Raw genomic sequence first — 14,943 nt, 5'->3', positions numbered from 1 at the left:
CTTGAAATAATTAAATATTTTATATTATAAGGAGGAGAATATTTACCATTTATTTTTGACTCATTTCTATCATATTCCTGTATGCAGAATTATAATAATATAATCTGCATATGGTAAGTAATGTATAATTTGGAATATATATCTAGGCCATAAATGAAAGTCATTTTGCAAGTACAAGTCAGATAATTTTCACTGCCTCTTGAACTGTCACATTTTTTTTTTTTTCATTTTTAGGTAGATGCAATTTTCCATACTTTCTGATTAAATACGACTGATTATAAGAAGACTGGTATATTTGAAGTCCCTTGCCCCCCAAATTAAATCAAATGATATAAGAAAAAATAGGAAAACACCATATTGACACAAAATAATTAATGGGAAATGTTAGAATATTTTCATGATAGGGAAAATATGTAACTATTTTATTTACTATATGTTTCATATCTTAAAAATTTTTTTAATGAGCTAAGAATTTAAAAAAAAATAAACATTGCTAATTGAAGCTGGTGTAATTGTCAACACGCTTTAAGAAATTTGTTATTAATTTGCGAAACATATATAGAAAGTTCATTTCGAGTAATAGTTATATTTAAATAGAATTCAGCTCATTTGGAAATGATAAGCCAAAATTTAAATAATCTTTCAAGCTGCAATGGGAAAAATAATTTATTGTGAAGTTTTGAAGTTAACTGTGGCTTAAATGGAACAATTAGAGAATGCTTAGGTTGAACTGTACAATTATTTTAGATATCTGTCTTGTTGTGGGCTTCCCCGGTGGCTCAGAAAGTGACTGCCTGCAATGTGGGAGACCTGGGTTTGATCCCAGAGTTGGGAAGATCTCCTGGAGAAAGAAAAGGCAACCCACTCCGGTACTCTTGCCTGGAAAATCCCATGGACGGAGAAGCCTGGTAGGCTACAGTCCATACGGTCACAAAGAGTTGGGCATACTGAGCGACTTCACTTTCACTTTTCTGTCTTGTCACACTGGATCAAATTATAAAACTTATTTACACTTCTGAATATTTTTTCTATGTCTGCAGCGTTTTAGAAAGTATTGTTACATCTGCTTTTATTAGAGTTGTTTTCCTATGTCTATTCAATAGGACTTAAATCTGAAATGAACCAGTCAAGAGAGATAGAGTTTATTCTCCTGGGATTGACTGATGAACCACAATTGCAAATTGTGATTTTTATGTTTCTCTTCCTAAACTACATGTTGAGTGTGATGAGAAACTTATCCATCATCCTTCTTATCTTGCTGGATCCCCGCCTTAAGACTCCCATGTATTTTTCCTCCAAAATTTCTCCTTCTTGGAAGTTTCATTAACAACAATCTGTATTCCCAGATTCCTGATAACCATCGTGACTAAAAACAAAATCACTTCCTACAACAGTTGTGCATCTCAGCTGTTCTTTTTTCTCTTATTAGGTGTTACAGAATTTTACCTACTGGCTGCCAAGTCTTTTGATCGTTATGTAGCAATCTGCAAACCCTTACATTACGTGATCATTATGAGCAAAACAGTGTGCTACCAACTTGTACTCAGTTCATGGGCAGCGGGTTTTCTGATTATTTTTCCACCAGTGCTCTTGGGATTGAAACTGGAATTCTGTGCTTCCAGAGTAATTGATCATTTCGTATGTGACACTTTGTCTGTGCTGCAGATTTCTTGCACAGACACTCATATCTTAGAATTGATTTCATTTGTCTCAGCTGTTGTAACACTTGTGGCCACATTATTGTTAGTGATGCTTTCCTATACATACACTGTCAAGATCATTTTAAACGTTCCGTCTGCTCAGAAAAGAACAAAGGCTTTTCCCACATGTTCTTCTTGTATGATTGCAGTCTCCCTTACTTGGGTAGTTGTATCTTTAGTTACACGAAGCCACCTGCAAAGGAAGGGGTGATTGTCCAAAGGTGCAGCTGTTATTTATGTCTCGGTTGCCCCTGTATTAAACCCTTTCATTCACACTCTAAGGAACCAGCAAGTGAAACAAACCTTCAAAGATATACTCCAAAATATTTACAAGTTTTTCAATAAGTGAAGAAAATTTTAATTGTGAAATATTGGAGAAAAGCAAACATTTTTACACATTTTACAGTTTAATTAACCTGTCCTTCAATTTCATTTAGACTTCTTAAAACATTTTAACCAAGGCTTTCAGCATAATACATCTTTCTTTATCAGTTTATCATTAGCATTTTTCTGTGTTACAGTGAGTCCTTTCTTCACGTTGTCAACACAAATGTTGAATTTTATTTTCTCTACAAGAAATGCATGGTTTTGACTTTTAAAAACTGTTATAATTATATATTAATCATATGACAATTTTATTGATGGAAATATTATTAATAGCATATCCTACCACTGGGATTCTGGACTTTCCCAAGTTGTGCTAGTTGTTAAGAATTTGCCTGCCAATGAAGGAGATGTAGGAGATGTGGGTTCGATCCCTGGATAGGGAAGATCCCCTGGAGAAGGACATGGAAACCCAGTCCAGTATTCATGCCTGGAGAATCCCATGGACAGAGGAGCCTGATGGGGTACAGTCCATAGGATCATAGAGTCAGACACAACTGAAGCAACTTAGCACTCATGCACCACTGGGGCTCTGAGAAGTATTGATACTTCAAGTGCAACTTGCTGATATCACAAGTCTGATCTTTTGGCCAGTCATCGAAGGCTTAAATTTAGATGTATGTATGAGCTTGATCAAGTTTCTCAAACTCTATGTTGCTGAATTTCTCCAGTTATGAAATAGATATAATAGGAATAATTCTATTTTAATGTTACTTTGAGGATGAAATGACACATTATATAAACTAATGCACAATCTGCATCTGGCCTACACTGAACTGTCAAGAAATGTTGCACTTGAGGGAAGATGTTGCCTCAGCTGAGGTAATGTTTAACAAGTCAAGGAAAAAAAAGACAGACTTCAAATCATAAGAAACTTTTATGCCCAAAACTGTACTTGTTCTTTATTTGGTAGGTGTAAAGTCCTAAATATTTGGAAGAAATAAGAATCACCTACCTGGTTAACTTATCTAAATTTAAAGTCCATGTTCTCATCCCTAAATATATATTTTCAGTTTAACAGGAGTGTAGAAACATAGACTATAGGTGACTCGGAAGCCAGTGGTAAATATATAATCAGATTTTTATTTTAGAAGGATCACTCTGTTAACTGTATTGAAGACAGAAGTCCAAATGTTGGAGTCAAGAAGACAAGGTAGAAGACTAATATTTATACTAAATGAATTATTTGAGGATTAAAATGCAGTAGTGCCCATGAATTCAAATCTCAGTGAGATATCTCCAGAGATTTTTAGAAAAAATTGAGGTGAACTGTTAAAAATTTGAATATCTGAGAAAAATTAAAGGGAGTTTTAAAAATGAATTGAATCTTCTTGGAATTTCCTCTCTGCTCACTCCTGTTACCCCTGTAGCTCAGTGGTAAAGAATCCACCTGCAATGCAGGAGCTGCAAGTTGGATCTCTGAGTCAGGAAGATCCCTTGGAGAAGGAAATGGCAACCCACTCCATATTCTTGCCTGGAGACTCTCATGGACAGAGGAGCCTGGTGGGTTATAGTCTATAGGGTTGCAAAGAGCCAGACAAAAATGAAGTGACTTAGCATGCACAGAGTTAAAGTTTATACAAATGCATTTGGGTTTCCCTGTTGGCTCAGGCAGTAAAGAATCTGCCTGCAATGCAGGAGACATGGGTTCAATCCCTGGGTTGGGAAGATCTCCTGGAGATAAGAAAGGCTACCCATTCCAGTATTCTTGCCTGGAAAATCTCATGAATAGAGGAGCTGGGCAGGCTATAGTCCATGGGGTTGCAAAGAGTTGACCATGACTCAATGACTAACACTTTCATTTTCCTGTACATACTCGCTTAAATATATCAATATAATGACTTTTAAGAAAGAATTTTGGTTTATATACTGTCAGATTCTTAAAAAAATAAAACTACCCAAACTCCTTAAAATATATAGATTTCCATTCTGGATATAATATTCCATCAGAGAAATACATATGAAAAAATTCACAAAGGTATTTATTCAATGATAAGACTATTATCTATGTGTACCTGAAGAAATAATTTTACCTGAGTTGTGTTCTGGTTCATTTTACCATTTTTAAGCCAACACTATTATCTATCTGCTCTTCTATGGAAAAATAGGGGAGTAAGTACTTGTTTTTAAGACCCTGAAAACCTCCATTGACAGAGACTTTGCCTTCAATAAGTCTTAAAAAAAGAAGAAGAAGAAGAAGTTTTGAACTCAGGTCTCTTGCATTGCAGGCAGATTCTTTACCATCTGAGCCACCGAGGAAGACCCTTAAAAAAAAAACACCAAAACCTTATTTATTACATACATGATTTGTGAATAATTTTTTCCTTCTTTGGGTTGCATTTTCACTTTCTTCATAGTGCTCTTTGATCACTAAAGGTTTAATTCTGATGAAGCCATTTTAACTTTTTTTTCTTTTGCTGTTTGTGCTTTTGGTGTCATATTTAAGAAATCATTGCCTAGTTCAAAGTTACAAGGAGTTATATGTATGATTTCTTCTAAGAAATGTATACTTTTAGTGCCCATAATAATCTTGTCTTTCTTTTGAGTTGATCTTTATATATGGTCTTTTCTAAAAAAAAAAAAAAAAAAAAAAGATTTGTTTATTTTTTATTACTTCTTTCTTTCTTTCGTCTGTAGTGCATCTCTGTTGCTGCACACGGTCTTTGTCTAGTTGCGGCGGGTGGGGGCTCTCTTCACTGGAGTGCTCAGGCTTCTCACTGTGGTGGCTTCTGTGGTGGAGCGCGGGCTCCAGATACCTGGGCTCCAGTGCTTACAGGCCTTGGGCTCAGTGGTTGTGGCCTGCTGACTCTAGCGCTCAAGCTCAGTAGTTGTGGTGCTTAGTTGCCCCTCAGCACGTGAAATCCTCCTGGACCAGGGATGGAACCTGTGTCCCCTGCATTGCGAGCCAGACTCTTAAGCAGTGGACTGCCAGGGAAACCCTACATATAGCCTTTATATATGGGGTGAGATAAAGTTTTCTTTTGCATGTACATATCTAGTTTTCCCGACATGACTTCTTACAAAAGCTGTTACTTCTTTTAATAATGTTGTCACCCTTGTTAAATATCAATTGACCATAAATGTGGGGTTCTACCTTAGAGTTCTTTGTTCTATTCCCTTGATTTGTATGTTGACTGTCATGCCAATATCACACTCTTTTGATGACTGTAGCTTTATGATATGTTTTCAAATTGGATTTCTTTTCTTTTCTTTTTTTTTTTAATGTAACTTAGTGCATGGGCTTCCTGAAGGCTCAGTGGTAAAGAATCACCTGCCAAGCAGGATACATGGGTTCAATCCCTGGGTCTGGAAAATCCCCTAGAGAAAGAAATGACAACCCATTCTAGTATTCTTGTCTGGAAATTGCATTGGACAGAGCATCTGCAGAGCTATAATGCATGGGGTTGCAAAAGAGTTGAATACAATTTAGCAAGTAAATAACAACAGCATCAAAGAACACTGCAAGCACACATAAAATGAAGAAACTATATAACACAAATGCAGTCTAAAATCTTCTTGACACATTGTGAGTGGTTACTGTGAAAAAATTTAACAGGAGTTTTTGAGAACAATTTTTATATGACTGTTCTCAATTTCTTCCCTGTGATGATATCATTCCTTATAAAAAACTGTATATATTAAAACACTAAGTTGTAGGCTTTTGCTGAAAATAATATTCAAGAGTGATTATTTTACCAGGAATAAAGTCTTCTATGTAATCACTCTGGTAGTTTTTCCTATTGTCAGCCTGGTACAACACCCTCAGGTATAGGATAAATCCTTCCCCTGGGCCTAAGGAATGTATACATCTATATATAAAACTTAAATTCTAAATATTTTTTTATAGTGCTACTATACTAAGTAATCTATAAAATCATTGAAGTTATAGATTATACCTCTTCCCTTCATTTACCCCAGTGTACAGTCTGGCACCATAGGATACAGACAGAAAAATCAAGGAAACAGAATGGAGAGAACAGAAGTAAACCCACATTTACATGGTCATTTAATTTACAACAAAGGAGGCAAGATTATAAAATGGGGGAAAGACAGCCTCTACAATGAATAGGTGTTGGGAAAACTGGATGGCCACATGAAAATCAATCAAACTGGACTACTTTACCACACTTTTTGAAAAAAATAGAGTCAAAATGAACTGAGGACTTGAATGTAAGACCCCCAAACCCTAAAACTAGTAGAAGAAAACTTAGGCAGTACAGTCTTTGACATAGGTCTTAGGAATAATTTTTAGGATATATCTTCTCAAGCAAGGGCAACAAAAGCAAAAATAAACAAATGAGACCACATCAAACTAAAACATTTTGAATAGTGAAGGAAACTATCAACAAAGAGAAGAAACAGCCTACTGAATGGAAAAAGCTATTTGCAAACAATAGTCTCATAAAAGTTTATATCCAAAAGTACACAAGACTCCTATATCTCAACATAAAAATAAACAAACAATTAATAGTGGACATAGGATCTGAAAAGACATTTTCCAAGGAAGAAGATCAATAGCACGTGAAAATGTGCTCTGTATCACTAATCAAGAGGGAAATGCAAATCATAACCACAATTAGATATCATCTACACCTGTCAAGATGGCTGTCGTTAAGAAGATAACAAAAATAAGTGTTGGTGAGGATATGGATAAAAGGGAATTCTTTGCACTGTTGCTGGGAATGTAACTTGGTGCAGCCACTATGGAAAACATTTTGAATCTTCTTAAAAGGATTAAAAATAGTATGGCCTGGCAGCTAGAACAATGGATTAGGAACCTTAGTTTTGCTGCTGCTTATTACTAATATTTGGGCAAGATTCTTTAGTTCTCTTTTATCCACGTTTCTTCACCTATAAAGTAAAGATAAAAGACTAGAAAAAAAAATAAAAAATAAATCTTGCATAGGATCCAGCAATTTTACTTCTTGTATTTAAAAACAAAACACTATTTTGAAAAGATTCATGTACCCCTATTTTCACTGCAACATTACTCACAATAGTCAAAATATGGAAGCAACCCAAATTCCTATCAATAGATGAATAGATTAAAAATATAAACACAATATTACTCAGCGATAAAAAGAAATGACATCTTGCCATTTGGGATAACATGAATGGACCTAGAGAGTGTTATATGTGAAATATACGTGACAGAGGAAAATAATTACCATATGATTTGAATTACATGTGACATATATTTAAAACACTACGAATGAACAAATATAACACAACAGAAATGTGTCATAGATACAGAAAAAAAAGATAGAATGGGGTTAAGGGATGGTTGAAACAGGTGAAGAGGAACAAAATTCCACTTACAGAATAGATGAGTCATGAAGATGAAATGCACATGGTTGGAATATAAGCAATAATAATGCGTTGTGTTTGTATGATGACTAAAGTGGTCAAAGGTACAAATTTCTTGTTATAAGTCTAAATAATTACTAATGGTGTAATGTATAGTATGATTGCTATATTTAGCACTGCTGTATATTGCATATTAATGTTATTTAGAGAGTAAATCCTAAGAATTCTTATCACAAAGAAAAATAATTTCTTCTTTAATCTAGAATTGATATGAAATGATGGATTTTCATTAAACATATTGTGGTAATCTTTTCATGTATGTAAGTCAAACTGTACCATAAAGAAGGCTGAACACTGAAGAACTGATGCTTATGAACTGTGGTATTGGAGAAGACTCTTGAAAGTCCCTTGGGATGCAAGGAGATCAAACCAGTCAATCCTAAAGGAAGTCAGTCTTGAATATTCATTTGAAGGACTGATGATGAAGTTGAAACTCAAATACTTTGACCACCTCGTGTGAAGAACCAGCTCATTAGAAAAGACCCTGATGCTGTAAAAGATTCAAGTAGGAGGAGAAGGGGACAACAAAGGACGAGACGGTTGGATGGCATCACCAACTCAACAGACATGAGATTGAGCAAACTCTGGGTGTTGGTGAAGGACAGGTAAGCCTGGCATGCTGCAGTCCACAGGGTTGCAAAAAGTCAGACATGACTGACTGACTGAACAACACCACCACCACCTTAAATTCAAGTAATGTATATGCTAATTACATCTTCATCTAATGAAACAAGATGAAGAAAAATCAGAAAACAACAAAATCTCAACAAATTGAATACAGAAAGAACATACCTCAAAAAAAGAACGTACCTCAACATAAAAAAGGTCATATATGATGATTCCATAACATGATACACAATGAGGAGGTTTAAAAGATTTTCCTTGAAGATTAGCAACAAGACAATGGTGTTCCTGTTCACCACTCCTATTCAGCACCGTACTGGTAGTCCTGGCTAGAACAATCAAGAAAGAAAAAGAAACAAAAGGCATCAAAATCAAAGACAAATTAAAAATGTTTCTTTTCAGATGATATATTATATATGGAAAACCCAAAAGAACTGTTAAAAGTTAATCAACAAATTCAGCAAAATTGCAGGATAAAAAATATACATACAAATACCAGCTGTGCTTGTATATGATAACAACATACTATCTGAAAAAAAGTAACATTTAAATTCCATTTACAACAACACAGAAACAATAAAATACTTAAGAATAAATTTGACAAAGAAGGTGAAAGATCTGTAGATCTAAAATTATATAACATTGTTAAAAAATTGAAGAAGACACAAATATATGGAAAAGTATACTGTTCATGGATTATAAGAATTAATATTTTAAGTGTCCATACTACCTGAAGCCATGTATAGATTAAATAAAATCTCTATTAAGAGTCTAATGGTATTTTTTCAGAAATAAAATTTATACTGACATACAAAAGACCCTGAATATCCACAATAATCCTGAGAATAAGCAAAGCTGGAGACATTACATTTCTGAATGTCAAACTATTTTACAGAGCTATAGGAATCAAAGCAGTATGCTACAGGTATAAATTCTGGGAGTTGGTGATGGACAGGGAGGCCTGCAGTGCTGCGATTCATGGGGTCACAAAGAGTCGGACACGACTGAGCGACAGAATTGAACTGGACAGGTATAAAAACATGCACATAGATAACAGAATAGAGTGCTTCAAAACAAACCAATGCTTCTGTGCTCAAATAATATTTTACAAGGAAGTCAAGGATATTCAATGTGTAAAGATATACTGTCAATAAATATAATTGTGAAAACTGAATATTTAAAAGAATGAAAGTGGACCCATATCTTACAATACTCAACAAAAATTAACTCAAAATTGATTGAAAGCCTAAATGTAAGACTTGGAACTATGAAACCCTGAGACAACATAGGAGAAAGTTCCTTGACATTGTTCTTAGTGATAATTTTTTTGGATATGATACTAATAGCAACAGAAGTTGTTTATTTGAAAAATTAATTCAATCAATTAATATCTAGCAAGGCTAACCAAGGAAAGAGACACAAACTACTAATATCAATAATGAAGTAAAAGGTATGTTCATGATTTCACAGACATTAAAAGGAAATAGGGAAAAATTACAAATGATATTATGATCATATATATGATAACAAATGAAATGACCCTATTCTTGGAAGACACAAAGTTAAGAAGTTCACTGAAGAAGGCATGACTGGCCCTGTATCTACTCAAGTGTGGAGGTGTGCTAAAAAGTGTGCTAAAGATCTCTCCCCAATAAAAATGTTCACCAACTTCCTATTAGCATTATCCTAATCCGAAACGGAACTGAACTGAATCTGAAATCAGAAAAAGAAATTGTGAGAAGAGGAAACTACAACTTAATATCTGTCTTAAACAATGATGAAAGATTTCTTAACAAAACTTGATTAGCAGCTATAATACAGTAATATGTATATAATATGTAGCATACATATGATATAGTAACATCTATCATATATATATATAATATATACAGTAATATATATATATTCCTTCCTGTAGAGGAAGCCACAGCTCAATATCTGTCTTAAACATTGATGAAAGATTTCTTAACAAAATTTGATTAGTAGTCAAAATACAGTAATATATATATAACTACTAATTTGATTAGTAGTTAAATACAGTAATATATATATACTGTAATATATATTATATATATAATAACATACATGCGTATATATATATATATATGGATAACTCAAACTTTTGTATATATATATATAACATTATATATATATAAATTTATATTTATAACATATATATAAATATAAATATATATTTATAACATTTTATATATATATAAATCAAGTTTGGTTGCATTTCTTTTCTTGACTTAAGATGTATAAAGATGAATTAAACAAAAGGCCATTTCCTCCATATTATGTAGCATTAGAATGCAAAAAGATATATATATATATATATATATATATGAGTAATTGCAATAGAGTAAGATAAAGTGTACAAAGTTTTAAGAGAGCAAAGAACAGAGGGAACCTAATCCTGGATTTGCAAACCATGGAAGACTTCAAGGAATAGATGGCATTTAGATAAAACCTTAAAGAAAAATATGTGCATGTATGTGTGTGTGTGTGTCTGTGTGCATGTGAGAAAGAGAGAGAGGGAATGCCTAGCAATACAAGAAATGATGAACAATTTGATAAAGTCAGAGCAGAAGTCACACAGAGCCTTGGTTCCAGAAAGATGCCATGAACTTAAGCAATATTTCAAGAGTAATGGAAAGAGAAATAACTGTCCAATACAACTATCTGCATTAATGGGAATGCTCTGTAATCTGTGCTATTCAATATATTAGCTATCAGTCACGTTTGACTTTGGAGTACTTAGAATGAAATTACTGTAAGTGAGGATTTGAGTTTGTATTTTTAACTAATTTATATTTTTATTTAAATAGCCACACATGCAACTTACCACTTATACTGTGAAACTTACAGTCTAGTGAGAATGTGACCATGTTAGCAATTAAAATATAACCACTACTGCAAAGATGAAGTACAAGGCCTTATGGAAACATGTAAGAGTTTAGGAAAATCAAAGATTCAGGGAATACTGCCATAAAGAATAAAGTTAAAGTAGATTTATCAGATGACTAGAAGAGAATTGAAGTTCCAAAGAAACCACTTCCAAGAAGCAGATTATCAAACTGTTAAAACAAATAAACAAAAAACACAGGTATGCTCAAGTGAAAAAGTGAAGGTGTATGTGAGGCAGTGGGGCTGAATGGAAGGAGGGGATCCAGGCTTCCAGGACTTTGACTCTGTTATAATTAGATTATTTATACTGAAGTCAAAGAAACCTCCTTTTTTTGGGATATGAGAATTATGAGTTTCTCAAGGCAAGGCAATATTTCAGTTGAGTCAGTTACTTTTTCAGCTGAAAGTACATCTTTCAGCTGAAAGATGACATAGAAATCTTGTTAATGAGAACAATGAGCTAGACAGAATCTGCTAACAGGGGATAACAGGACATTGGTGCTCTTAGCAACCCACTGTCCAAACTCTCATATTGTCTCTAGCTCACTGATGTCAGGGCAATTAGTTATTCATTTAAAAAGCAAAAAAAAAAAAAAAAAAAAAAAAAATCCATATCTCATATAATAATAAATTCTGGATGGAACAAAGACAAAAATGTAGAAAGCAAAGTCATAGAAGTGTTGAATATAAGCAGATATTTATAGAATTTTAAAATACTTGCAAGGATGTACTGAGAGAATAGGTCACCAAGAATTCATGACAGACTACAACTTTCAAAGTTGAACCACTCCATTAAAAATTTAAAAGGAAGGATTGTCTCTGAAAAGATCCTGCCACAGATATGACTGGGGGTTATGATTCATAACAGATATATCCTACAAAAAAATAAAAGGACAACAAAACCAAGAAAAAGTGAACACAGGTTAAAATAGATCATTCATGGATGAGAAATAGAAATAAAAATGTTCAATCTCTCTATTAATTGCAGAATATGAAATTTAAAGTAATATTAACGTTTATACTCTACTGCAGGTTCCCTGGTAGCTCAGTTGGTAAAGAATCCACCAGCAATGCAGAAGAACCCAGGTTGATTCCTGGGTCAGAAAGATCTGCTGGATAATGGATAGGCTACCCTATCCTATCCATTGAATACCACTGGAGGCTACCACTCCAGTATTCTTGGGCTTCCCTGGAGGCTCAGCTGGTAAAGAATCTCCCTGCAACGTGGGAGATCGAACTGAGGGTTCGATCCCTCAATTTAGTTCAGTCGCTCAGTCATGTCCGACTCTTTGCGACCCCATGAATCGCAGCATACCAGACCTCCCTGTCCATCATCACCTCCCAGAGCTTACTTAAACTCATGTCAGTTGAGTCGGTGACGCCATCCAGCCATCTCACCCTCTGTCGTCCCCTTCTCCTCCTGCCCCCAATCCCTCCCAGCATCAGGGTCTTTTCCAATGAGTCAATTCTTCGCATGAGGTGGCCAAAGTACTGGAGTTTCAGCTTTGCATCAGTCTTTCCAATGAACAACTAGGACTGATCTCCTTTAGGATGGACTGGCTGGACCTCCTTGCAGTCCAAGGGACTCCCAAGAGTCTTCATCAACACCACAGTTCAAAATCAACGATTTTTCAGCGCTCAGCTTTCTTCACAGTCCAACTCTCACATCCACATGACCACTAGAAAAACAATAACCTTAACTAGACGAACATTTGTTGGCAAAGTAATGTCTCTGCTTTTTAATATGCTGTCTAGGTTGGTCATAACTTTCCTTCCAAGGAGTAAGCGTCTTTTAATTTCATGACTGCAAATCACCATCTGCAGTGATTTTGGAGCCCTAAAAGATAAAGTCTGACACTGTTTCCACTGTTTCCCCATCTATTTTCCATGAAGTGATGGGACCAGAGGCCATGATCTTAGTTTCCTGAATGTTGAGCTTTAAGCCAACTTTTTCACTCTCCTCTTTCACTTTCATCAAGAGGTTTTTTAGTTTCTCTTCACTTTTTGCCATAAGAGTGGTGTCATCTGCATATCTGAGGTTATTGATATTTCTCCCAGCAATCTTGATTCCAGCTTGTGCTTCTTCCAGCCCAGCGTTTCACATGATGTACTCTGCATATAAGTTAAATAAGCAGAGTGACAATATACAGCCTTGACATACTCCTTTTCCTATTTGGAACCAGTCTGTTGTTCCATGTCCAGTTCTAACTGTTGCTTCCTGACCAGCATACAGGTTTCTCAAGAGGCAGGTCAGGTGGTCTGGTATTCCCATCTCCTTCAGAATTTTCCACAGTTTATTGTGATCCACCTAGTCGAAGGCTTTGGCATAGTCAATAAAGCAGAAACAGATGTTTTTCTGGAACTCTCTTGCTTTTTTGATGATCCAGCAGATGTTGGCAATTGGATCTCTGGTTCCTCTGCCTTTTCTAAAACCAACTTGAACATCTGGAAACTCACGATTCATGTATTGCTGAAGCCTGGCTTGGAGAATTTTGAGCATTACTTTACTAGCATGTGAGATGAGTGCAATTGTGTGGTAGTTTGAGCGTTTTGAGATTGGAATGAAAGCTGACCATTTTCAGTTCTGTGGCCACTGCTGAGTTTTCCAAATTTGCTGGTATATTGAGTGCAGCACTTTCACAGCATCATCTTTCAGGATTTGAAATAGCTCAACTGAAATTCCATCACATTTACTAGCTTTGTTCATAGTGATGGTTTCTAAGGCCCACCTGATTTCACATTCCAGGATGACTGGCTCTAGGTTGGTGATCACACCATCGTGATTATTTGGGTCATGAAGATCTTTTTTGTACAGTTCTTCTGTGTATTCTTGCCCCCTCTTCTTAATATCTTCTGCTTCTGTTAGGTCCATACCATTTCTGTCCTTTATCAAACCCATCTTTGCATGAAATATTCCCTTGATATCTCTAATTTTCTTGAAGAGGTCTCTAGTCTTTCCCATTCTATTGTTTTCCTCTATTTCGTTACATTGATCACTGAGGAAGGCTTTCTTATCTCTCCTTGCTATTCTTTGGAACTCTGCATTCAAATGGGAATTTTTTTCCTTTTCTCCTTTGCTTTTTATTTCTCTGCTTTTCACAGCTATTTGTAAGGCCTCCTCAGACAACCATTTTGCCTTTTTGCATTTCTTTTCCATGGGGATGGTATTGATCCCTGTCTCCTGTACAATGCCACGAACCTCTGTCCATAGTTCATCAGGCACTCTGACTATCAGTTGTAGTCCCTTAAATCTATTTCTCACATCCACTATATAGTCATAAGGGATTTGATTTAGGTCATACCTGAGTGGTCTAGTGGTTTTCCCTACTTTCTTCAATTTAAGTCTGAATTTGGCAATAAGGAGTTCATGATCTGAGCCACAGTCAGCTCCTGGTCTTGTTTTTGCTGACTGTATAGAGCTTCTCCATCTTTGGCTACAAAGAATATAATCAATCTGATCGGTGTTGACCATCCGGTGATGTCCATGTTTAGAGTCAGAGGAATGTTGCTAGTTCTCTTGGCAAAACTCTATTAGCCTTTGCCCTGCTTCATTCTGTACTCCAAGGCCAAATTTGCCTTACTCCAGGTGTTTCTTGACTTTCTACTTTTGCATTCCAGTTCCCTATAATGAAAAGGACATCTTTATTGGGTGTTAGTTCTAAAAGGTCTTGTAGACCTTCATAGAACCATTCAAGTTCAGCTTCTTCAGCGTTACTGGTTGGGGCATAGGCTTGGATTACCATGATATTGAATGGTTTGCCTTGAAAACGAACAGAGATTATTCTGTCGTTTTTGAGATTTCATCCAAGTACTGCATTTCGGACTCTTTTATTGACCATGATGGCTACTCCATTGCTTCTACGGGATTCCTGCCCACAGTAGTAGATATAATGGTCATCTGAGTTAAGTGCACCCATTCCAGTCCACGTTAGTTCGCTGATTCCTAGAATGTCAACATTCA

General features: G+C 35.4%; 1 pseudogene; it reads left to right on the top strand.

The window, feature by feature from the left end:
• Positions 1 to 1,117: 1,117 nt before the first annotated feature.
• On the top strand, positions 1,118 to 2,049 carry LOC136162724 (olfactory receptor 6C6-like; annotated as a pseudogene).
• Positions 2,050 to 14,943: the final 12,894 nt, after the last annotated feature.

Source organism: Muntiacus reevesi, chromosome 1 (assembly GCF_963930625.1).
Source record: "Muntiacus reevesi chromosome 1, mMunRee1.1, whole genome shotgun sequence".
Lineage (NCBI taxonomy): Eukaryota > Metazoa > Chordata > Mammalia > Artiodactyla > Cervidae > Muntiacus > Muntiacus reevesi.
Note: the sequence above shows the minus strand (reverse complement) of the source record. Positions and strands in the feature narration are given on the sequence as shown.